The sequence below is a fragment of the Pristiophorus japonicus genome, unplaced genomic scaffold (assembly GCF_044704955.1).
Source record: "Pristiophorus japonicus isolate sPriJap1 unplaced genomic scaffold, sPriJap1.hap1 HAP1_SCAFFOLD_29, whole genome shotgun sequence".
In the NCBI taxonomy this organism is placed as follows: domain Eukaryota; kingdom Metazoa; phylum Chordata; class Chondrichthyes; family Pristiophoridae; genus Pristiophorus; species Pristiophorus japonicus.
In genome coordinates this window covers 6,766,969-6,793,053 of record NW_027252668.1, presented here as the reverse complement: position 1 = coordinate 6,793,053, position 26,085 = coordinate 6,766,969, and the positions used below count along the sequence as shown (strand labels likewise).

The 26,085-nt window shown below is 53.5% G+C and overlaps 1 protein-coding gene across 3 annotated transcripts in view; it reads left to right on the top strand.

The window, feature by feature from the left end:
• The window catches only part of LOC139248262 (zinc finger protein 551-like), a 362,606-nt gene that overhangs the window by 328,075 nt on the left and 8,446 nt on the right, over positions 1 to 26,085 (top strand). The window contains exon 3 of one of the 3 annotated variants that reach the window (XM_070872033.1): positions 21,254 to 21,420. The exons of the other annotated variants lie outside the window; for them this stretch is intronic. The gene's annotated coding sequence lies outside the window, so the exon portion shown is untranslated. The remainder of the gene's footprint in view (positions 1 to 21,253; positions 21,421 to 26,085) is intronic. 3 annotated transcript variants of the gene reach the window in all.

Below are 26,085 nucleotides of genomic sequence, written 5' to 3'. Positions count from 1 at the left end.
TAACCCGGGGGCCCAGTGAGATCAGACAGTGTGTAACCCGGGGGCCCAGTGAGATCAGACAGTGTGTAACCCTGGGGGCCCAGTGAGATCAGACAGTGTGTAACCTGGGGGCCCAGTGAGATCAGACAGTGTGTAACCCAGGGCCAGTGAGATCAGACAGTGTGTAACCCAGGGGCCAGTGAGATCAGACAGTGTGTAACCCGGGGGCACAGTGAGATCAGACAGTGTGTAACCCGGGGGCCAGTGAGATCAGACAGTGTGTAATCCGGGGGCCCAGTGAGATCAGACAGTGTGTAACCCGGGGGTGAGCCCAGTGAGATCAGACAGTGTGTAACCCGGGGGCCAGTGAGATCAGACAGTGTGTAACCCGGGGGTGGGCCCAGTGAGATCAGACAGTGTGTAACCCGGGGGCCCAGTGAGATCAGACAGTGTGTAACCCGGGGGTGGGCCCAGTGAGATCAGACAGTGTGTAACCCGGGGTGGGCCCAGTGAGATCTGACAGTGTGTAACCCGGGGGCCCAGTGAGATCAGACAGTGTGTAACCCGGGGGCCCAGTGAGATCAGACAGTGTGTAACCCGGGGGCCCAGTGAGATCAGACAGTGTGTAACCCGGGGGCCCAGTGAGATCAGACAGTGTGTAACCCGGGGGCCAGTGAGATCAGACAGTGTGTAACCCGGGTGCTCAGTGAGATCAGACAGTGTGTAACCCGGCGGCCCAGTGAGATCAGACAGTGTGTAACCCTGGGGCCCAGTGAGATCAGACAGTGTGTAACGCGGGGTTGGGCCCAGTGAGATCAGACAGTGTGTAACCCGGGGGCCAGTGAGATCAGACAGTGTGTAACCCGGGGCCCAGTGAGATCAGACAGTGTGTAACCCGGGGGTGGGCCCAGTGAGATCAGACAGTGTGTAACCCGGGGGTGGGCCCAGTGAGATCAGACAGTGTGTAACCCGGGGGCCAGTGAGATCAGACAGTGTGTAACCTGGGGCCCAGTGAGATCAGACAGTGTGTAACCCGGGGGCCAGTGAGATCAGACAGTGTGTAACCTGGGGGCCCAGTGAGATCAGACAGTGTGTAACCCGGGGCTGGGCCCAGTGAGATCAGACAGTGTGTAACCCGGGGCCCAGTGAGATCAGACAGTGTGTAACCCGGGGGCCCAGTAAGATCAGACAGTGTGTAACCCGGGGGCCAGTGAGATCAGACAGTGTGTAACCCGGGGGCCCAGTGAGATCAAACAGTGTTTTAACCCGGGGGTGGGCCCAGTGAGATCAGTCAGTGTGTAACCCGGGGGCCCAGTGAGATCAGAGAGTGTGTAACCCGGGGGCCCAGTGAGATCAGACAGTGTGTAACTCGGTGCCCAGTGAGATCAGACAGTGTGTAACCTGGGGGCCAGTGAGATCAGACAGTGTGTAACCCGGGGGCCCAGTGAGATCAGACAGTGTGTAACCCGGGGGCCCAGTGAGATCAGACAGTGTATAACCCGGGGGCCCAGTGAGATCAGACAGTGTGTAACCCGGGGGCCCAGTGAGATCAGACAGTGTGTAACCCGGGGGCCCAGTGAGATCAGACAGTGTGTAACCCGGGGGCCCAGTGAGATCAGACAGTGTGTAACCCAGGGGCCCAGTGAGATCAGACAGTGTGTAACCCTGGGGGCCCAGTGAGATCCGACAGTGTGTAACCCAGGGGCCAGTGAGATCAGACAGTGTGTAACCCAGGGGCCAGTGAGATCAGACAGTGTGTAACCCAGGGGCCAGTGAGATCAGACAGTGTGTAACCCGGGGGCCCAGTGAGATCAGACAGTGTGTAACCCGCGGGTGAGCCCAATGTCATCAGACAGTGTGTAACCCGGGGGTGGGTCCAGTGCGATCAGACAGTGTGTAACCCAGGCATGGGCCCAGTGAGATCAGACAGTGTGTAACCCGGGGGCCCAGTGAGATCAGACAGTGTGTAACCCGGGGGCCCAGTGAGATCAGACAGTGTGTAACCCGGGGGCCCAGTGAGATCAGACAGTGTGTAACCCGGGGGTGGGCCCAGTGAGATCAGACAGTGTGTAACCCGTCGGCCCAGTGAGATCAGACAGTGTGTAACCCGGGGGCCCAGTGAGATCAGACAGTGTGTAACCCGGGGGCCAGTGAGATCAGACAGTGTGTAACCCGGGGGGCCCAGTGAGATCATTCAGTGTGTAACCCGGGGGCCCAGTGAGATCAGACAGTGTGTAACCCAGGGGCCCAGTGAGATCAGACAGTGTGTAACCCGGGGACCCAGTGAGATCAGACAATGTGTAACCCGGGGGTGGGCCCATTGAGATCAGACAGTGTGTAACCCAGGGGCCCAGTGACATCAGACAGTGTGTAACCCGGGGGCCCAGTGAGATCAGACAGTGTGGAACCCGGGGGTGGGCCCATTGAGATCAGACAGTGTGTAACCGGGGGGCCGAGTGAGATCATTCAGTGTGTAACCCGGGGGCCCAGTGAGATCAGACAGTGTGTAACCCAGGGGCCCAGTGAGATCAGACAGTGTGTAACCCGGGGACCCAGTGAGATCAGACAATGTGTAACCCGGGGGTGGGCCCATTGAGATCAGACAGTGTGTAACCCGGGGACCCAGTGAGATCAGGCAGTGTGTAACCCGGGGGCCCAGTGAGATCAGACAGTGTGTAACCCGGTGTTGGGCCCAGTGAGATCAGACAGTGTGTAACCCGGGGGCCCAGTGAGATCAGACAGTGTGTAACCCTGGGGCCCAGTGAGATCAGACAGTGTGTAACCTGGGGGCCCAGTGCGATCAGACAGTGTGTAACCCGGGGGCCCAGTGAGATCAGGCAGTGTGTAACCCGGGGGCCCAGTGAGATCAGACAGTGTGTAACCCGGGGGCCCAGTGAGATCAGACAGTGTGTAACCCGGGGGCCCAGTGAGATCTGACATTGTGTAACCCGGGGGCCCAGTGAGATCAGACATTGTGTAACCCGGGGGCCCAGTGAGATCAGACAGTGTGTAACCCGGGGGCCAGTGAGATCAGACAGTGTGTAACCCGGGGGCCCAGTGAGATCAGACATTGTGTAACCCGGGGGCCCAGTGAGATCAGACATTGTGTAACCCGGGGGCCCAGTGAGATCAGACAGTGTGTAACCCGGGGGCCCAGTGAGATCAGACAGTGTGTAACCCGGGGGGCCGAGTGAGATCGTACAGTGTGTAACCGGGGGGCCCAGTGAGATCAGACAGTGTGTAACCGGGGGGCCCAGTGAGATCAGACAGTGTGTAACCCGGGGGCCCAGTGAGATCAGACAGTGTGTAACCCGGGGGCCCAGTGAGATCAGACAGTGTGTAACCCGGGGTCCAGTGAGATCAGACATTGTGTAACCCGGGGGCCCAGTGAGATCAGACAGTGTGTAACCCAGGGGCCAGTTAGATCAGACAGTGTGTAACCCAGGGGCCAGTGAGATCAGACAGTGTGTAACCCAGGGGCCAGTGAGATCAGACAGTGTGTAACCCGGGGGGCCAGTGAGATCAGACAGTGTGTAACCCGGGGGCCCAGTGAGATCAGACAGTGTGTAACCCGGGGGCCAGTGAGATCAGACAGTGTGTAACCCGGGGGCCCAGTGAGATCAGACAGTGTGTAACCCGGGGGTGAGCCCAGTGAGATCAGGCAGTGTGTAACCCGGGGGCCCAATGCGATCAGACAATGTGTAACCCGGGCGTGGGCCCAGTGAGATCAGAAAGTGTGTAACCCGGGGGCCCAGTGAGATCAGACAGTGTGTAACCCGGGGGCCCAGTGAGATCAGACAGTGTGTAACCCGGGGGCCCAGTGAGATCAGACAGTGTGTAACCGGGGGGCCGGGTGAGATCATTCAGTGTGTAACCCGGGGGCCCAGTGAGATCAGACAGTGTGTAACCCGGGGGCCAGTGAGATCAGACAGTGTGTCACCCGGGGGGCCAAGTGAGATCAGACAGTGTGTAACCCGGGGGGCCCAGTGAGATCAGACAGTGTGTAACCCGGGGACCAGTGAGATCAGACAGTGTGTAACCCGGGGGCCAGTGAGATCAGACAGTGTGTAACCCGGGGGTGGGCCCAGTGAGATCAGACAGTGTGTAACCCGGGGGCCCAGTGAGATCAGACAGTGTGGAACCCGGGGGCCCAGTGAGATCAGACAGTGTGTAACCGGGGGGCCGAGTGAGATCATTCAGTGTGTAACCCGGGGGCCCAGTGAGATCAGACAGTGTGTAAGCCAGGGGCCCAGTGAGATCAGACAGTGTGTAACCCGGGGACCCAGTGAGATCAGACAGTGTGTAACCCGGGGGCCCAGTGAGATCAGACAGTGTGTAAACCGGGGGTGGGCCCATTGAGATCAGACAATGCGTAACCCGGGGGCCCAGTGCGAAACCCGGGGGTGGGCCCAGTGAGATCAGACAGTGTGTAACCCGGGGGCCCAGTGAGATCAGACAGTGTGTAACCCGGGGGGCCCAGTGAGATCAGACAGTGTGTAATCCGGGGGTGGGCCCAGTGAGATCAGACAGTGTGTAACCCTGGGGCCCAGTGAGATCAGACAGTGTGTAACCCGGGGGCCCAGTGAGATCAGACAGTGTGTAACCCGGGGGCCCAGTGAGATCAGACAGTGTGTAACCCGGGGGCCCAGTGAGATCAGACAGTGTGTAACCGGGGGTGGGCCCAGTGAGATCAGACAGTGTGTAACCCGGGGGCCCAGTGAGATCAGGCAGTGTGTAACCCTGGGGCCCAGTGAGATCAGACAGTGTGTAACCCGGGGTTGGGCCCAGTGAGATCAGACAGTGTTTAACCCGGGGGTGGGCCCAGTGAGATCAGACATTGTGTAACCCGGGGTCCAGTGAGGTCAGACAGTGTGTAACCCGGGGGCCCAGTGAGATCAGACAGTGTGTAACCCAGGGGCCCAGTGAGATCAGACAGTGTGTAACCCTGGGGGCCCAGTAAGATCAGACAGTGTGTAACCTGGGGGCCCAGTAAGATCAGACAGTGTGTAACCTGGGGGCCCAGTGAGATCAGACAGTGTGTAACCCAGGGGCCAGTGAGATCAGACAGTGTGTAACCCAGGGGCCAGTGAGATCAGACAGTGTGTAACCCAGGGGCCAGTGAGATCAGACAGTGTGTAACCCGGGGGCCGAGTGAGATCAGACAGTGTGTAACCCGGGGGCCCAGTGAGATCAGACAGTGTGTAACCCGGGGGCCAGTGAGATCAGACAGTGTGTAACCCGGGGGCCCAGTGAGATCAGACAGTGTGTAACCCGGGGGTGAGCCCAGTGAGATCAGACAGTGTGTAACCCGGGGGCCAGTGAGATCAGACAGTGTGTTAACCCGGGGGTGGGCCCAGTGAGATCAGACAGTGTGTAACCCGGGGGCCCAGTGAGATCAGACAGTGTGTAACCAGGGGGTGGGCACAGTGAGATCAGACAGTGTGTAACCCGGGGGCCCAGTGCGAAACCCGGGGGTGGGCCCAGTGAGATCAGACAGTGTGTAACCCGGGGGCCCAGTGAGATCAGACAGTGTGTAACCCGGGGGCCCAGTGAGATCAGACAGTGTGTAACCCTGGGGGCCCAGTGAGATCAGACAGTGTGTAACCTGGGGGCCCAGTGAGATCAGGCAGTGTGTAACCCAGGGCCAGTGAGATCAGACAGTGTGTAACCCAGGGGCCAGTGAGATCAGACAGTGTGTAACCCGGGGGCCCAGTGAGATCAGACAGTGTGTAACCCGGGGGCCAGTGAGATCAGACAGTGTGTAACCCGGGGGCCCAGTGAGATCAGACAGTGTGTAACCCGGGGGTGAGCCCAGTGAGATCAGACAGTGTGTAACCCGGGGGCCAGTGAGATCAGACAGTGTGTTAACCCGGGGGTGGGCCCAGTGAGATCAGACAGTGTGTAACCCGGGGGCCCAGTGAGATCAGACAGTGTGTAACCAGGGGGTGGGCACAGTGAGATCAGACAGTGTGTAACCCGGGGGCCCAGTGCGAAACCCGGGGGTGGGCCCAGTGAGATCAGACAGTGTGTAACCCGGGGGCCCAGTGAGATCAGACAGTGTGTAACCCGGGGGCCCAGTGAGATCAGACAGTGTGTAACCCTGGGGGCCCAGTGAGATCAGACAGTGTGTAACCTGGGGGCCCAGTGAGATCAGACAGTGTGTAACCCAGGGCCAGTGAGATCAGACAGTGTGTAACCCAGGGGCCAGTGAGATCAGACAGTGTGTAACCCGGGGGCCCAGTGAGATCAGACAGTGTGTAACCCGGGGGCCAGTGAGATCAGACAGTGTGTAACCCGGGGGCCCAGTGAGATCAGACAGTGTGTAACCCGGGGGTGAGCCCAGTGAGATCAGACAGTGTGTAACCCGGGGGCCAGTGAGATCAGACAGTGTGTAACCCGGGGGTGGGCCCAGTGAGATCAGACAGTGTGTAACCCGGGGGCCCAGTGAGATCAGACAGTGTGTAACCCGGGGGTGGGCCCAGTGAGATCAGACAGTGTGTAACCCGGGGGTGGGCCCAGTGAGATCTGACAGTGTGTAACCCGGGGGCCCAGTGAGATCAGACAGTGTGTAACCCGGGGGCCCAGTGAGATCAGACAGTGTGTAACCCGGGGGCCCAGTGAGATCAGACAGTGTGTAACCCGGGGGCCCAGTGAGATCAGACAGTGTGTAACCCGGGGGCCAGTGAGATCAGACAGTGTGTAACCCGGGTGCTCAGTGAGATCAGACAGTGTGTAACCCGGCGGCCCAGTGAGATCAGACAGTGTGTAACCCTGGGGCCCAGTGAGATCAGACAGTGTGTAACGCGGGGTTGGGCCCAGTGAGATCAGACAGTGTGTAACCCGGGGGCCAGTGAGATCAGACAGTGTGTTACCCGGGGCCCAGTGAGATCAGACAGTGTGTAACCCGGGGGTGGGCCCAGTGAGATCAGACAGTGTGTAACCCGGGGGCCCAGTGAGATCAGACAGTGTGTAACCCGGGGGTGGGCCCAGTGAGATCAGACAGTGTGTAACCCGGGGGCCAGTGAGATCAGACAGTGTGTAACCTGGGGCCCAGTGAGATCAGACAGTGTGTAACCCGGGGGCCAGTGAGATCAGACAGTGTGTAACCTGGGGGCCCAGTGAGATCAGACAGTGTGTAACCCGGGGCTGGGCCCAGTGAGATCAGACAGTGTGTAACCCGGGGCCCAGTGAGATCAGACAGTGTGTAACCCGGGGGCCCAGTAAGATCAGACAGTGTGTAACCCGGGGGCCAGTGAGATCAGACAGTGTGTAACCCGGGGGCCCAGTGAGATCAAACAGTGTTTTAACCCGGGGGTGGGCCCAGTGAGATCAGTCAGTGTGTAACCCGGGGGCCCAGTGAGATCAGACAGTGTGTAACCCGGGGGCCCAGTGAGATCAGACAGTGTGTAACTCGGTGCCCAGTGAGATCAGACAGTGTGTAACCCGGGGGCCAGTGAGATCAGACAGTGTGTAACCCTGGGGCCCAGTGAGATCAGACAGTGTGTAACCCGGGGGCCCAGTGAGATCAGACAGTGTGTAACCCGGGGGCCCAGTGAGATCAGACAGTGTGTAACCCGGGGGCCCAGTGAGATCAGACAGTGTGTAACCCGGGGGCCCAGTGAGATCAGACAGTGTGTAACCCGGGGGTGGGCCCAGTGAGATCAGGCAGTGTGTAACCCAGGGGCCCAGTGAGATCAGACAGTGTGTAACCCTGGGGGCCCAGTGAGATCAGACAGTGTGTAACCCAGGGGCCAGTGAGATCAGACAGTGTGTAACCCAGGGGCCAGTGAGATCAGACAGTGTGTAACCCAGGGGCCAGTGAGATCAGACAGTGTGTAACCCGGGGGCCCAGTGAGATCAGACAGTGTGTAACCCGCGGGTGAGCCCAGTGAGATCAGACAGTGTGTAACCCGGGGGTGGGTCCAGTGCGATCAGACAGTGTGTAACCCAGGCATGGGCCCAGTGAGATCAGACAGTGTGTAACCCGGGGGCCCAGTGAGATCAGACAGTGTGTAACCCGGGGGCCCAGTGAGATCAGACAGTGTGTAACCCGGGGGCCCAGTGAGATCAGACAGTGTGTAACCCGGGGGTGGGCCCAGTGAGATCAGACAGTGTGTAACCCGTCGGCCCAGTGAGATCAGACAGTGTGTAACCCGGGGGCCCAGTGAGATCAGACAGTGTGTAACCCGGGGGCCAGTGAGATCAGACAGTGTGTAACCCGGGGGGCCCAGTGAGATCAGACAGTGTGTAACCCGGGGGGGCCAGTGAGATCAGACAGTGTGTAACCCGGGGGCCAGTGAGATCAGACAGTGTGTAACCCGGGGTGGGCCCAGTGAGATCAGACAGTGTGTAACCCGGGGGCCCAGTGAGATCAGACAGTGTGGAACCCGGGGGCCCAGTGAGATCAGACAGTGTGTAACCGGGGGGCCGAGTGAGATCATTCAGTGTGTGACCCGGGGGCCCAGTGAGATCAGACAGTGTGTAACCCAGGGGCCCAGTGAGATCAGACAGTGTGTAACCCGGGGACCCAGTGAGATCAGACAATGTGTAACCCGGGGGTGGGCCCATTGAGATCAGACAGTGTGTAACCCAGGGGCCCAGTGAGATCAGACAGTGTGTAACCCGGGGGCCCAGTGAGATCAGACAGTGTGGAACCCGGGGGTGGGCCCATTGAGATCAGACAGTGTGTAACCGGGGGGCCGAGTGAGATCATTCAGTGTGTAACCCGGGAGCCCAGTGAGATCAGACAGTGTGTAACCCAGGGGCCCAGTGAGATCAGACAGTGTGTAACCCGGGGACCCAGTGAGATCAGACAATGTGTAACCCGGGGGTGGGCCCATTGAGATCAGACAGTGTGTAACCCGGGGACCCAGTGAGATCAGGCAGTGTGTAACCCGGGGGCCCAGTGAGATCAGACAGTGTGTAACCCGGTGTTGGGCCCAGTGAGATCAGACAGTGTGTAACCCGGGGGTGGGCCCAGTGAGATCAGACAGTGTGTAACCCGGGGGCCCAGTGAGATCAGACAGTGTGTAACCCTGGGGCCCAGTGAGATCAGACAGTGTGTAACCTGGGGGCCCAGTGCGATCAGACAGTGTGTAACCCGGGGGCCCAGTGAGATCAGACAGTGTGTAACGCTGGCGCCCAGTGAGATCAGACAGTGTGTGCCACGTGCTAGTCAGAGTAGGAATCGCTGGATAACGCAGATGAATACGTGGCTTGAGCAGTGGTGCAGCAGGGAGGGATTCAAATTCCTGGGGCACTGCAACCGATTCTGGGGGAGGTGGGACCAGTACAAACCGGACGGTCTGCACCTGGGCAGGACCGGAACCAATGTCCTCGGGGGAGTGTTTGCTCGTGCTGTTGGGGAGGAGTTAAACTAATATGGCAGGGGGATGGGAACCAATGCAGGGAGACAGAGGGAAACAAAAAGGAGACGAAAGCAAAAGACAGAAAGGAGATGAGGAAAAGTGGAGGGCAGAGAAACCCAAGGCAAAGAACAAAAAGGGCCACTGTCCAGTAAAATTCTAAAAGGATAAAGGGTGTTAAAAAAAACAAGCCTGAAGGCTTTGTGTCTTAATGCAAGGAATATCCGTAATAAGGTGGATGAATTAACTGTGCAAATAGATGTTAATAAATATGATGTGATTGGGATTACAGAGACGTGGCTCCAGGATGATCAGGGCTGGCAACTCAACATCCAGGTGTATTCAACATTCAGGAAGGATAGAATAAAAGGAAAAGGAGGTTGGGTAGCATTGCTGGTTAAAGAGGAGATTAATGCAATAGTTAGGAAGGACATTAGCTTGGATGATGTGGAATCTATATGGGTCGAGCTGCAGAACACCAAAGGGCAAAAAACGTTAGTGGAAGTTGTGTACAGACCTCCAAACAGTAGTAGTGATGTTAGGGAGGGCATCAAACAGGAAATTAGGGGTGCATGCAATAAAGGTGCAGCAGTTATAATGGGTGACTTTAATATGCACATAGATTGGGCTCACCATACTGGAAGCAATACGGTGGAGGAGGATTTCCTGGAGTGCATAAGGGATGGTTTTCTAGACCAATATGTCGAGGAACCAACTCGGGGGGAGGCCATCTTAGACTGGGTGTTGTGTAATGAGAGAGGATTAATTAGCAATCTCGTTTTGCGAGGCCCCTTGGGGAAGAGTGATCATAATATGGTGGAATTCTGCATTAGGATGGAGAATGAAACAGTTAATTCAGAGACCATGGTCCAGAACTTAAAGAAGGCTAACTTTGAAGGTATGAGGCGTGAATTGGCTAGGATAGATTGGCGAATGATACTTAAGGGGTTGACTGTGGATGGGCAATGGCAGACATTTAGAGACCGCCTGGATGAACTACAACAATTGTACATTCCTGTCTGATGTAAAAATAAAAAAGGGAAGGTGGCTCAACTGTGGCTTTCAAGGGAAATCAGGGATATTATTAAAGCCAAGGAAGTGGCATACAAATTGGCCAGAAATAGCAGTGAACCTGGGGACTGGGAGAAATTTAGAACTCAGCAGAGGAGGACAAAGGGTTTGATTAGGGCAGGGAAAATGGAGCACGAGAAGAAGCTTGCAGGGAACATTAAGACGGATTGCAAAAGTTTCTATCGATATGAAAAGAGATAAAGGTTAGTAAAGACAAACATAGGTCCCCTGCAGTCTGAATCAGGGGAAGTCATAACGGGGAACAAAGAAATGGCAGACCAATTGAACAAGTACTTTGGTTCGGTATTCACTAAGGAGGACACAAACAACCTTCCGGATATAAAAGAGGTCAGAGGGTCTAGTAAGGAGGAGGAACTGAGGGAAATCCTTATTAGTCGGGAAATTGTGTTGGGGAAATTGATGGGATTGAAGGCCGATAAATCCCCAGGGCTTGATGTACTGCATCCCAGAGTACTTACGGAGGTGGCCTTGGAAATAGCGGATGCATTGACAGTCATTTTCCAACATTCCATTGACTCTGGATCAGTTCCTATCGAGTGGAGGTTAGCCAATGTAATCCCACTTTTTAAAAAAGGAGGGAGAGAGAAAACAGGGAATTATAGACCGGTCAGCCTGACCTCAGTAGTGGGTGAAATGATATAATCAATTATTAAGGATGTCATAGCAGCGCATTTGGAAAGAGGTGACATGATAGGTCCAAGTCAGCATGGATTTGTGAAAGGGAAATCATGCTTGACAAATCTTCTGGAATTTTTTGAGGATGTTTCCAGTAGAGTGGACAAGGGAGAACCAGTTGATGTGGTATATTTGGACTTTCAGAAGGCTTTCGACAAGGTCCCACACAAGAGATTAATGTGCAAAGTTAAAGCACATGGGATTGGGGGTAGTGTGCTGACATGGATTGAGAACTGGTTGTCAGACAGGAAGCAAAGAGTAGGAGTAAATGGGTACTTTTCAGAATGGCAGGCAGTGACTAGTGGGGTACCGCAAGGTTCTGTGCTGGGGCCCCAGCTGTTTACACTGTACATTAATGATTTAGACGAGGGGATTAAATGTAGTATCTCCAAATTTGCGGATGACACTAAGTTGGGTGGCAGTGTGAGCTGCGAGGAGGATGCTATGAGGCTGCAGAGTGACTGGATAGGTTAGGTGAGTGGGCAAATGCATGGCAGATGAAGTATAATGTGGATAAATGTGAGGTTATCCACTTTGGTGGTAAAAACAGAGAGACAGACTATTATCTGAATGGTGACAGATTAGGAAAAGGGGAGATGCAACGAGACCTGGGTGTCATGGTACATCAGTCATTGAAGGTTGGCATGCAGGTACAGCAGGCGGTTAAGAAAGCAAATGGCATGTTGGTCTTCATAGCAAGGGGATTTGAGTACGGGGGCAGGGAAGTGTTGCTACATTTGTACAGGGCCTTGGTGAGGCCACACCTGGAGTATTGTGCACAGTTTTGGTCTCCTAACTTGAGGAAGGACATTCTTGCTATTGAGGGAGTGCAGCGAAGGTTCACCAGACTGATTCCCGGGATGGCGGGACTGACCTATCAAGAAAGACTGGATCAACTGGGCTTGTATTCACTGGAGTTCAGAAGAATGAGAGGGGACCTCATAGAAACGTTTAAAATTCTGATGGGTTTAGACAGGTTAGATGCAGGAAGAATGTTCCCAATGTTGGGGAACTCCAGAACCAGGGGACACAGTCTAAGGATAAGGGATCAGCCATTTAGGACTGAGATGAGGAGAAACTTCTTCACCCAGAGAGTGGTGAACCTGTGGAATTCTCTACCACAGAATGTTGTTGAGGCCAATTCACTAAATATATTCAAAAAGGAGTTCGATGAAGTCCTTACTACTAGGGGGAATCAAGGGGTATGGCGAGAATGCAGGAATGGGGTACTGAAGTTGCATGTTCAGTCATGAACTCATTGAATGGCGGTGCAGGCTAGAACGGCCGAATGGCCTACTCCTGCACCTATTTTCTATGTTTTGTTTCTATGTAACCCGGAAGCCCAGTGAGATCAGACTGGTGTAACCAGGAGAGGATGGACCCAGTAAGTTCAGACAGTGTGTAACCCGGGGAGGATGGGCCCAGTGAGATCAGACAGTGTGTAACCCGGGGATCCCGTGAGATCAAACAGTGTGTAACCCGGGGGCCCACTGAGATCAGTCAGTGTGTAAGCCGGGGAGGATGGGCCCAGTGAGATCAGACAGTGTGTAACCCGGGGACCCGGTGAGATCAGACAGTGTGTAACCCGGGGGCCCAGTGAGATCAGACAGTGTGTAACCCAGGGGCCAGTGAGATCAGACAGTGTGTAACCCAGGGGCCAGTGAGATCAGACAGTGTGTAACCCAGGGGCCAGTGAGATCAGACAGTGTGTAACCCGGGGGCCGAGTGAGATCAGACAGTGTGTAACCCGGGGGCCCAGTGAGATCAGACAGTGTGTAACCCGGGGGCCAGTGAGATCAGACAGTGTGTAACCCGGGGGCCCAGTGAGATCAGACAGTGTGTAACCCGGGGGTGAGCCCAGTGAGATCAGACAGTGTGTAACCCGGGGGCCAGTGAGATCAGACAGTGTGTTAACCCGGGGGTGGGCCCAGTGAGATCAGACAGTGTGTAACCCGGGGGCCCAGTGAGATCAGACAGTGTGTAACCAGGGGGTGGGCACAGTGAGATCAGACAGTGTGTAAACCGGGGGCCCAGTGCGAAACCCGGGGGTGGGCCCAGTGAGATCAGACAGTGTGTAACCCAGGGGCCCAGTGAGATCAGACAGTGTGTAACCCTGGGGGCCCAGTAAGATCAGACAGTGTGTAACCTGGGGGCCCAGTAAGATCAGACAGTGTGTAACCTGGGGGCCCAGTGAGATCAGACAGTGTGTAACCCAGGGGCCAGTGAGATCAGACAGTGTGTAACCCAGGGGCCAGTGAGATCAGACAGTGTGTAACCCAGGGGCCAGTGAGATCAGACAGTGTGTAACCCGGGGGCCGAGTGAGATCAGACAGTGTGTAACCCGGGGGCCCAGTGAGATCAGACAGTGTGTAACCCGGGGGCCAGTGAGATCAGACAGTGTGTAACCCGGGGGCCCAGTGAGATCAGACAGTGTGTAACCCGGGGGTGAGCCCAGTGAGATCAGACAGTGTGTAACCCGGGGGCCAGTGAGATCAGACAGTGTGTTAACCCGGGGGTGGGCCCAGTGAGATCAGACAGTGTGTAACCCGGGGGCCCAGTGAGATCAGACAGTGTGTAACCAGGGGGTGGGCACAGTGAGATCAGACAGTGTGTAACCCGGGGGCCCAGTGCGAAACCCGGGGGTGGGCCCAGTGAGATCAGACAGTGTGTAACCCGGGGGCCCAGTGAGATCAGACAGTGTGTAACCCGGGGGCCCAGTGAGATCAGACAGTGTGTAACCCTGGGGGCCCAGTGAGATCAGACAGTGTGTAACCTGGGGGCCCAGTGAGATCAGGCAGTGTGTAACCCAGGGCCAGTGAGATCAGACAGTGTGTAACCCAGGGGCCAGTGAGATCAGACAGTGTGTAACCCGGGGGCCCAGTGAGATCAGACAGTGTGTAACCCGGGGGCCAGTGAGATCAGACAGTGTGTAACCCGGGGGCCCAGTGAGATCAGACAGTGTGTAACCCGGGGGTGAGCCCAGTGAGATCAGACAGTGTGTAACCCGGGGGCCAGTGAGATCAGACAGTGTGTAACCCGGGGGTGGGCCCAGTGAGATCAGACAGTGTGTAACCCGGGGGCCCAGTGAGATCAGACAGTGTGTAACCCGGGGGTGGGCCCAGTGAGATCAGACAGTGTGTAACCCGGGGGTGGGCCCAGTGAGATCTGACAGTGTGTAACCCGGGGGCCCAGTGAGATCAGACAGTGTGTAACCCGGGGGCCCAGTGAGATCAGACAGTGTGTAACCCGGGGGCCCAGTGAGATCAGACAGTGTGTAACCCGGGGGCCCAGTGAGATCAGACAGTGTGTAACCCGGGGGCCCAGTGAGATCAGACAGTGTGTAACCCGGGGGCCAGTGAGATCAGACAGTGTGTAACCCGGGTGCTCAGTGAGATCAGACAGTGTGTAACCCGGCGGCCCAGTGAGATCAGACAGTGTGTAACCCTGGGGCCCAGTGAGATCAGACAGTGTGTAACGCGGGGTTGGGCCCAGTGAGATCAGACAGTGTGTAACCCGGGGGCCAGTGAGATCAGACAGTGTGTTACCCGGGGCCCAGTGAGATCAGACAGTGTGTAACCCGGGGGTGGGCCCAGTGAGATCAGACAGTGTGTAACCCGGGGGCCCAGTGAGATCAGACAGTGTGTAACCCGGGGGTGGGCCCAGTGAGATCAGACAGTGTGTAACCCGGGGGCCAGTGAGATCAGACAGTGTGTAACCTGGGGCCCAGTGAGATCAGACAGTGTGTAACCCGGGGGCCAGTGAGATCAGACAGTGTGTAACCTGGGGGCCCAGTGAGATCAGACAGTGTGTAACCCGGGGCTGGGCCCAGTGAGATCAGACAGTGTGTAACCCGGGGCCCAGTGAGATCAGACAGTGTGTAACCCGGGGGCCCAGTAAGATCAGACAGTGTGTAACCCGGGGGCCAGTGAGATCAGACAGTGTGTAACCCGGGGGCCCAGTGAGATCAAACAGTGTTTTAACCCGGGGGTGGGCCCAGTGAGATCAGTCAGTGTGTAACCCGGGGGCCCAGTGAGATCAGACAGTGTGTAACCCGGGGGCCCAGTGAGATCAGACAGTGTGTAACTCGGTGCCCAGTGAGATCAGACAGTGTGTAACCCGGGGGCCAGTGAGATCAGACAGTGTGTAACCCTGGGGCCCAGTGAGATCAGACAGTGTGTAACCCGGGGGCCCAGTGAGATCAGACAGTGTGTAACCCGGGGGCCCAGTGAGATCAGACAGTGTGTAACCCGGGGGCCCAGTGAGATCAGACAGTGTGTAACCCGGGGGCCCAGTGAGATCAGACAGTGTGTAACCCGGGGGTGGGCCCAGTGAGATCAGGCAGTGTGTAACCCAGGGGCCCAGTGAGATCAGACAGTGTGTAACCCTGGGGGCCCAGTGAGATCAGACAGTGTGTAACCCAGGGGCCAGTGAGATCAGACAGTGTGTAACCCAGGGGCCAGTGAGATCAGACAGTGTGTAACCCAGGGGCCAGTGAGATCAGACAGTGTGTAACCCGGGGGCCCAGTGAGATCAGACAGTGTGTAACCCGCGGGTGAGCCCAGTGAGATCAGACAGTGTGTAACCCGGGGGTGGGTCCAGTGCGATCAGACAGTGTGTAACCCAGGCATGGGCCCAGTGAGATCAGACAGTGTGTAACCCGGGGGCCCAGTGAGATCAGACAGTGTGTAACCCGGGGGCCCAGTGAGATCAGACAGTGTGTAACCCGGGGGCCCAGTGAGATCAGACAGTGTGTAACCCGGGGGTGGGCCCAGTGAGATCAGACAGTGTGTAACCCGTCGGCCCAGTGAGATCAGACAGTGTGTAACCCGGGGGCCCAGTGAGATCAGACAGTGTGTAACCCGGGGGCCAGTGAGATCAGACAGTGTGTAACCCGGGGGGCCCAGTGAGATCAGACAGTGTGTAACCCGGGGGGGCCAGTGAGATCAGACAGTGTGTAACCCGGGGGCCAGTGAGATCAGACAGTGTGTAACCCGGGGTGGGCCCAGTGAGATCAGACAGTGTGTAACCCGGGGGCCCAGTGAGATCAGACAGTGTGGAACCCGGGGGCCCAGTGAGATCAGACAGTGTGTAACCGGGGGGCCGAGTGAGATCATTCAGTGTGTGACCCGGGGGCCCAGTGAGATCAGACAGTGTGTAACCCAGGGGCCCAGTGAGATCAGACAGTGTGTAACCCGGGGACCCAGTGAGATCAGACAATGTGTAACCCGGGGGTGGGCCCATTGAGATCAGACAGTGTGTAACCCAGGGGCCCAGTGAGATCAGACAGTGTGTAACCCGGGGGCCCAGTGAGATCAGACAGTGTGGAACCCGGGGGTGGGCCCATTGAGATCAGACAGTGTGTAACCGGGGGGCCGAGTGAGATCATTCAGTGTGTAACCCGGGAGCCCAGTGAGATCAGACAGTGTGTAACCCAGGGGCCCAGTGAGATCAGACAGTGTGTAACCCGGGGACCCAGTGAGATCAGACAATGTGTAACCCGGGGGTGGGCCCATTGAGATCAGACAGTGTGTAACCCGGGGACCCAGTGAGATCAGGCAGTGTGTAACCCGGGGGCCCAGTGAGATCAGACAGTGTGTAACCCGGTGTTGGGCCCAGTGAGATCAGACAGTGTGTAACCCGGGGGTGGGCCCAGTGAGATCAGACAGTGTGTAACCCGGGGGCCCAGTGAGATCAGACAGTGTGTAACCCTGGGGCCCAGTGAGATCAGACAGTGTGTAACCTGGGGGCCCAGTGCGATCAGACAGTGTGTAACCCGGGGGCCCAGTGAGATCAGACAGTGTGTAACGCTGGCGCCCAGTGAGATCAGACAGTGTGTGCCACGTGCTAGTCAGAGTAGGAATCGCTGGATAACGCAGATGAATACGTGGCTTGAGCAGTGGTGCAGCAGGGAGGGATTCAAATTCCTGGGGCACTGCAACCGATTCTGGGGGAGGTGGGACCAGTACAAACCGGACGGTCTGCACCTGGGCAGGACCGGAACCAATGTCCTCGGGGGAGTGTTTGCTCGTGCTGTTGGGGAGGAGTTAAACTAATATGGCAGGGGGATGGGAACCAATGCAGGGAGACAGAGGGAAACAAAAAGGAGACGAAAGCAAAAGACAGAAAGGAGATGAGGAAAAGTGGAGGGCAGAGAAACCCAAGGCAAAGAACAAAAAGGGCCACTGTCCAGTAAAATTCTAAAAGGATAAAGGGTGTTAAAAAAAACAAGCCTGAAGGCTTTGTGTCTTAATGCAAGGAATATCCGTAATAAGGTGGATGAATTAACTGTGCAAATAGATGTTAATAAATATGATGTGATTGGGATTACAGAGACGTGGCTCCAGGATGATCAGGGCTGGCAACTCAACATCCAGGTGTATTCAACATTCAGGAAGGATAGAATAAAAGGAAAAGGAGGTTGGGTAGCATTGCTGGTTAAAGAGGAGATTAATGCAATAGTTAGGAAGGACATTAGCTTGGATGATGTGGAATCTATATGGGTCGAGCTGCAGAACACCAAAGGGCAAAAAACGTTAGTGGAAGTTGTGTACAGACCTCCAAACAGTAGTAGTGATGTTAGGGAGGGCATCAAACAGGAAATTAGGGGTGCATGCAATAAAGGTGCAGCAGTTATAATGGGTGACTTTAATATGCACATAGATTGGGCTCACCATACTGGAAGCAATACGGTGGAGGAGGATTTCCTGGAGTGCATAAGGGATGGTTTTCTAGACCAATATGTCGAGGAACCAACTCGGGGGGAGGCCATCTTAGACTGGGTGTTGTGTAATGAGAGAGGATTAATTAGCAATCTCGTTTTGCGAGGCCCCTTGGGGAAGAGTGATCATAATATGGTGGAATTCTGCATTAGGATGGAGAATGAAACAGTTAATTCAGAGACCATGGTCCAGAACTTAAAGAAGGCTAACTTTGAAGGTATGAGGCGTGAATTGGCTAGGATAGATTGGCGAATGATACTTAAGGGGTTGACTGTGGATGGGCAATGGCAGACATTTAGAGACCGCCTGGATGAACTACAACAATTGTACATTCCTGTCTGATGTAAAAATAAAAAAGGGAAGGTGGCTCAACTGTGGCTTTCAAGGGAAATCAGGGATATTATTAAAGCCAAGGAAGTGGCATACAAATTGGCCAGAAATAGCAGTGAACCTGGGGACTGGGAGAAATTTAGAACTCAGCAGAGGAGGACAAAGGGTTTGATTAGGGCAGGGAAAATGGAGCACGAGAAGAAGCTTGCAGGGAACATTAAGACGGATTGCAAAAGTTTCTATCGATATGAAAAGAGATAAAGGTTAGTAAAGACAAACATAGGTCCCCTGCAGTCTGAATCAGGGGAAGTCATAACGGGGAACAAAGAAATGGCAGACCAATTGAACAAGTACTTTGGTTCGGTATTCACTAAGGAGGACACAAACAACCTTCCGGATATAAAAGAGGTCAGAGGGTCTAGTAAGGAGGAGGAACTGAGGGAAATCCTTATTAGTCGGGAAATTGTGTTGGGGAAATTGATGGGATTGAAGGCCGATAAATCCCCAGGGCTTGATGTACTGCATCCCAGAGTACTTACGGAGGTGGCCTTGGAAATAGCGGATGCATTGACAGTCATTTTCCAACATTCCATTGACTCTGGATCAGTTCCTATCGAGTGGAGGTTAGCCAATGTAATCCCACTTTTTAAAAAAGGAGGGAGAGAGAAAACAGGGAATTATAGACCGGTCAGCCTGACCTCAGTAGTGGGTGAAATGATATAATCAATTATTAAGGATGTCATAGCAGCGCATTTGGAAAGAGGTGACATGATAGGTCCAAGTCAGCATGGATTTGTGAAAGGGAAATCATGCTTGACAAATCTTCTGGAATTTTTTGAGGATGTTTCCAGTAGAGTGGACAAGGGAGAACCAGTTGATGTGGTATATTTGGACTTTCAGAAGGCTTTCGACAAGGTCCCACACAAGAGATTAATGTGCAAAGTTAAAGCACATGGGATTGGGGGTAGTGTGCTGACATGGATTGAGAACTGGTTGTCAGACAGGAAGCAAAGAGTAGGAGTAAATGGGTACTTTTCAGAATGGCAGGCAGTGACTAGTGGGGTACCGCAAGGTTCTGTGCTGGGGCCCCAGCTGTTTACACTGTACATTAATGATTTAGACGAGGGGATTAAATGTAGTATCTCCAAATTTGCGGATGACACTAAGTTGGGTGGCAGTGTGAGCTGCGAGGAGGATGCTATGAGGCTGCAGAGTGACTGGATAGGTTAGGTGAGTGGGCAAATGCATGGCAGATGAAGTATAATGTGGATAAATGTGAGGTTATCCACTTTGGTGGTAAAAACAGAGAGACAGACTATTATCTGAATGGTGACAGATTAGGAAAAGGGGAGGTGCAACGAGACCTGGGTGTCATGGTACATCAGTCATTGAAGGTTGGCATGCAGGTACAGCAGGCGGTTAAGAAAGCAAATGGCATGTTGGCCTTCATAGCAAGGGGATTTGAGTACGGGGGCAGGGAAGTGTTGCTACATTTGTACAGGGCCTTGGTGAGGCCACACCTGGAGTATTGTGCACAGTTTTGGTCTCCTAACTTGAGGAAGGACATTCTTGCTATTGAGGGAGTGCAGCGAAGGTTCACCAGACTGATTCCCGGGATGGCGGGACTGACCTATCAAGAAAGACTGGATCAACTGGGCTTGTATTCACTGGAGTTCAGAAGAATGAGAGGGGACCTCATAGAAACGTTTAAAATTCTGATGGGTTTAGACAGGTTAGATGCAGGAAGAATGTTCCCAATGTTGGGGAACTCCAGAACCAGGGGACACAGTCTAAGGATAAGGGATCAGCCATTTAGGACTGAGATGAGGAGAAACTTCTTCACCCAGAGAGTGGTGAACCTGTGGAATTCTCTACCACAGAATGTTGTTGAGGCCAATTCACTAAATATATTCAAAAAGGAGTTCGATGAAGTCCTTACTACTAGGGGGAATCAAGGGGTATGGCGAGAATGCAGGAATGGGGTACTGAAGTTGCATGTTCAGTCATGAACTCATTGAATGGCGGTGCAGGCTAGAACGGCCGAATGGCCTACTCCTGCACCTATTTTCTATGTTTTGTTTCTATGTAACCCGGAAGCCCAGTGAGATCAGACTGGTGTAACCAGGAGAGGATGGACCCAGTAAGTTCAGACAGTGTGTAACCCGGGGAGGATGGGCCCAGTGAGATCAGACAGTGTGTAACCCGGGGATCCCGTGAGATCAAACAGTGTGTAACCCGGGGGCCCACTGAGATCAGTCAGTGTGTAAGCCGGGGAGGATGGGCCCAGTGAGATCAGACAGTGTGTAACCCGGGGACCCGGTGAGATCAGACAGTGTGTAACCCGGGGGCCCAGTGAGATCAGACAGTGTGTAACCCGGTGGCCCAGTGAGATCAGACAGTGTGTAACCCGGGGGTGAGCCCAGTGAGATCAGACAGTGTGTAACCCTGGGGCCCAGTCAGATCAGACAGTGTATAACCCGGGGTGTATGGGCCCAGTGAGATCAAACAATGTGTAACCCGGGGCCCAGTGAGATCAGACAGTGTGTAACCCGGGGGCCCAGTGAGATCAGACTGGTGTCACCCGGGGAGGATGGGCTCTGAGTTCAGACAGTGTGTAACCCAGGGAGGATGGGCCCAGTGAGATCAGACAGTGTGTAACCCGGGGGCCCAGTGAGATCAGACAGTGTGTAACCTGGGGAGGATGGGCCCAGTGAGATCAGACAGTGTGTAACCCGGGGAGGATGGGTCCAGTGAGATCAGACAGTGTGTAACCCGGGGGCCCAGTGAGATCAGACAGTGTGTAACCCGGGGAGGATGGGCCCAGTGAGATCAGACAGTGTGTAACCCGGGGAGGATGGACTCAGTGAGATCACACAGTGCTGGTTTGTCTAAGCAATAGACAGTAAATTCCACAGTTTTGTCAAGAACTCTGCAATTTGTGTGATGCTCCCGTGGGCTTGCCGGGGAAATGACAAACTCCAACAAGAATACTCAACCCTGAACTTTCAGTTTTATTAAGCGTCAGAAAAGTATACATTACATTCCACTTCACACTGTCAATATTTGTCTCATTTTCTGCACTGCCATTAATAGATCTTCTGGTGAATGATGGAGTGATTGAGAAAGTTCCACAGGTGGGAGGAAACAGGGACTGTAGACTGAGGAACAACGGCTGGTGAACCAGCACAGGATTGTGAGAGCACCAACCAGAGATAACCCTTCTGATTCCAAGAGCTTCCATAGATCGACAGGGGCGAAAGGTAAGAGAGAGTCCCATTGATCCAGATACACCCTGGTCCTGGGGATGCACTGCGGAGAAAGGTCAGAGAGAGCCCCATTGATTCAGATACACACTGGTCCTGGGGATGGACCACTGAGAAAGGTCAGAGAGAGCCCCATTGATTCAGATACACACTGGTCCTGGGCATGGACCACTGAGAAAGGTCAGAGAGAGCCTCATTGATTCAGATACACACTGGTCCTGGTCATGGACCACTGAGAAAGGTCAGAGAGAGTCCCATTGACTCATATACACACTGGCGATGGACTCGGGAGAAAGGTCAGAGAGAGCCCCATTGACTCAGATACACACTGGTCCTGTAGACAGTACACAAAGATTACAAGGTAAGGCAGGAAATGATGGGAATGAGATTGGGAGAGTCTGACCACCGAGCACAATTATCCAGCAGGAGGTCGTGCAGTAGGACATGAAATAAGATCAGTTTCTGTCTCTGAACACAGTCACATTGAATCGTGTGTGTTTTTAGAGTAAATTAAGTATCACAGTGTTGAGGTAAGTGCAGTAGAGGTTGGAGACATGGACTTTCAAAAGCCATTTGATAAAGTATCACATAATGGACTGGTTTGTAAAATTGAAGCACATGGTGTTAAAGGGACAGTGGTAAATTGGATATGTAATTAGCTGAGGGACAGGGGGCAGAGAGCAGTGGTGGACCGATGTTTCTCCAACTGTGGAGAAGTTTACATTGGGTCAACCAGGTGTCGCAATTGATGCCTTTGCTTTTCTGGTTATATTTTAAATGACCTGGTCTTCGCTATCGGGATTTGCTGAGGGCAAGAAAGTTGATTGTAGTAAATGGTGAGCAGGATCACAGCAGACTTTAGAAAGGCACAGACAGACTGGTGAACTGGACTGAAACATGGCAGATACAATTTATTATAGCTCAGTGTGAAATGATACACTTTGGGAAGTTCAACATGGAGAGGCAGTATAATGCAGACGGTACTATTTTGAGGGGATGTAAGAGCAGAGACCTGGGGGTAAATATCCACAAATGTTTGAAGATGGAAGGGTAAGCTGATAAGACATTTAAGAGAGTGTATGGGATCTTTCACTTTGTAAATGGAGCACTAAACATAAAAACAAGGAGTTCAATGCTAACCCATTACAAATCAGTGGTGAGGCTGGAGTATTGTGTACAATTCTGAGCAACACACATTAAGAAGAATACCAAGGTGTTGGAGAGGGTACAGAGGAGGTTTACCAGGGTGATACCTGAGACTTCAATTATGTGGAGAGATTAGTCATGCTTGACCAACCTTCCAGAATTTTTTGAGGATGTAACTAATAGAGTGGATAAGGGAGAACCAGTGGATGTGGTGTATTTCGAATTTCAAAAGGCTTTTGACAAGGTCCCACACAAGAGATGTGAAAAATTAAAGCACATGGTATTGGGGGTAATGTATTGACATGGATAGAGAACTGGTTGGCAGACAGGAAGCAAACAGTAGGAATAAACGGGTTCCTTTCAGAACGGCAGGCAGTGACTGGTGGGGTGCTGGAAGGTTCCATGCGGATGGGGGGGGTCGGGGGATGGGGGGAGGTGCTGGGGTGGCTGATCAGCCATGATCTTGTTGAATGGTGGTGCAGGCTTGAAGGGCCGAATGGCCTACTCCTGCACCTATTTTCTATGTTTCTATGCTGGGACCCCAGCTATTTACAATATACATTCATGATTTCGACAAAGGAATTGAATGTAATATCCCTACATTTGCAGATGACACTTAGCTGGGTGGCAGTGTGAGCTGTGAGGAGGAAGCTAAGAGGCTGCAGGGTGACTTGGACAGGTTAGGTGAGTGGGCAAATGCATGGCAGATGCAGTATAATGTGGATAAATGTGATGTTATCCACTTTGGTGGCAAAAACAGGAAGGCAGAATATTACCTGAATGGTGACAGATTAGGAAAAGGGGAGGTGCAAAGAGACCTGGGTGTCATGGTACATCAGTCATTGAAAGTTGGCATGCAGGTACAGCAGGTGGTGAAGGCGGCAAATGGCATGTTGGCCTTCATATCGAGAGGATTTGAGTATAGGAGCAGGGAGGTCTTACTGCAGTTATGCTGGGCCTTGGTGAGGCCACACCTGGAGTATTGTGTACAGTTTTGGTCTCCTAACTTGAAGGACATTCTTGCTATTGAGGGAGTGCAGCGAAGGTTCACCAGACTGATTCCTGGGATGGCGGGACTGACCTATCAAGAAAGATTGGATCGACTAGGCTTATATTCACTGGAATTTAGAAGAATGAGAGGGGATCTCATAAAAACATATACAATTCTGACAGGATTGGACAGATTAGATACAGAAAGAATGTTCCCGATGTTGGGAAAGTCCAGACTCAGGGGTCACAGTCTAAGGATAAGGGGATAAGCCATTTAGGACCGAGATGAGGAGAAACTTCTTCACTCAGAGAATTCTGAACCTGTGGAATTGTCTACCACAGAAAGTTGTTGAGGCCAGTTCGTTAGATATATTCAAAAGGAGTTAGTGGTGGCCCTTAAGGCTAAAGGGATCAAGGGGTATGGAGAGAAAGCAGGAATGGAGGACTGAAGTTGCAAACATGCTCAGCCATGATCATATTGAATGGTGGTGTAGGCTCGAAGAGCGAAATGGCCTACTCCTGCAACTCTTTTCTATGTTTCTATAAGTTGGGATTCTTGCCTTTAGAGCAGAAACGGTTCAGGGGAGATCCAACAGAGTTATTCAAAATTGCGAGAGATTTTTATAGAGCAAGTCTGAAGAAATATTTCCTCTGACCAGTTGGGCTGTAAACAAAGGTCACAGTTTTAAAATAATCGGCTAAGGAACTAGAGTGGAATTAGGAGAATGTGTTTTATGCAGAGGTTTCAGATCTGGAATGTACCACCTGAGAGACTGGTGGAAGCAAACTCCATAGGAACTTTCAAAAAGCAATTGGACCTGTACTTGAAGAGGACCCATTTTCAGGGTTTTGGGGACAACGCTGGGGTGTGAGCTTAGTTGGGACAGCTTTTCACCAACCAGTACAGACTGGATGGGCTAAATGGCCTCCTATGTTGTAAGATTAGAAGGGGTTTGATCGAAGAGGTGACTCCAGTCTGAGGCAGAGCCCAGCAGATATACACCATCTCATTTTCTGTTTTATTTCAGATTTCCTTCCTCTGCAGTATTTTGCTTTTGTATTAGTGGAAATCTGGAACTTTCTCCACCCAAAATGCTGTTGAGTTTGGGGTTCATTTGAAAATGTCAAAACTGAGATTATTAGATGTTTGTTGGGCATTAAGATTCTGGAACCAAGGAAGGCCCATGGAGTCAAGGTACAGATCAGCCGTGACCCAGTTCAATGGTGGAACATGTTGGAGGGGCTGAAGGGCCACCTCCTGTTGCTATGTTGCGATGTAGTCCTCCCACCACTGGCGGCGCTGCAGTGAAGTATTCTTGCTCCCCCACGCAGGCGCAATGTCGCTCCTGCCGTGAATCCGGGGAGTCCCAGTGGGCGGGGTTTGCCTCTTGCGCTGGCCGAGCGGCTGGCGCAGGCCAGTGTGCGAGTGACGGTGAGGAACAGAAGGGTTGCCCGGGACACCGGGGCGTGAGTGACGGTGAGGAGAAGAGGGTTGCCCGGGTTACCGAGGCGGGGCCGGTGTGTGAGTGACGGTGAGGAACAGGAGGGTTGCCCGGGTTACCGGGCGGGGCCGTTGTGTGAGTGACGGTGAAGAACAGGAGGGTTGCCCGGGTTACCGAGGCGGGGCCGGTGTGTGAGTGACGGTAAGGAACAGGAGGGTTGCCCGGGTTACCGAGGCGGGGCCGGTGTGTGAGTGACGGTGAGGAACAGGAGGGTTGCCCGTGTTACCGGGGCGGGGCCGTTGTGTGAGTGACGGTGAGGAACAGGAGGGTTGCCCGTGTTACCGCGGCCACGCTCTGTCACTGGGATAACGGGGCTGTGTTGAGCTCATAGATTGAGAGCGAGCGGCTCAGTCCCAGACTTTGTATCACACACGGAGGGCCCGGGAATGGAACAGTGACGGGCTGGAACAGCGGGCAAAATGGCGCATCGCCGTCTGCAGGACTGAACATGTGGCAGTCTCAGGTCTGAGGCTTTCTAGCAGGGGTCACAGTCTAAGGATAAGGGGGAAGCCATATAGGACCGAGATGAGAAACTTTTTCACCCAGAGAATTGTGAACCTGTGGAATTCTCTACCACAGAAAGTTGTTGAGTCCAGTTCGTTGGATATATTCAAAAGGGAGTTAGATGTGGCCCTTATGGCTAAAGGGATCAGGGGGAATGGAGAGAAGGCAGGAGTGGGGTACTGAAGTTGCATGATCAGCCATGATCATATTGAATGGTGGTGCAGGCTCGAAGGGCTGAACGGCCTGATCCTGCACCTATTTTCTATGTTTCTATGTGAAAGAAGGGAGGAAATGAGGCTTGCGCAGGAAAGAAGGTTCCTTGAATGAACACATTGTGAGGCTGTTTTGTGACTCGTCTGTGTGCGGTTAAAAACATGAAATGGAAATTGGCACATCCAATGACACTTATATTGCCAATAGTGCTTTCTAAGTTAATCTCTATATCCTAAGCCGAATATCCTATTGACTGCCCTAACCACAAATCCCAATCGTAACAAGTAGCCACAACCACTAACCTCTA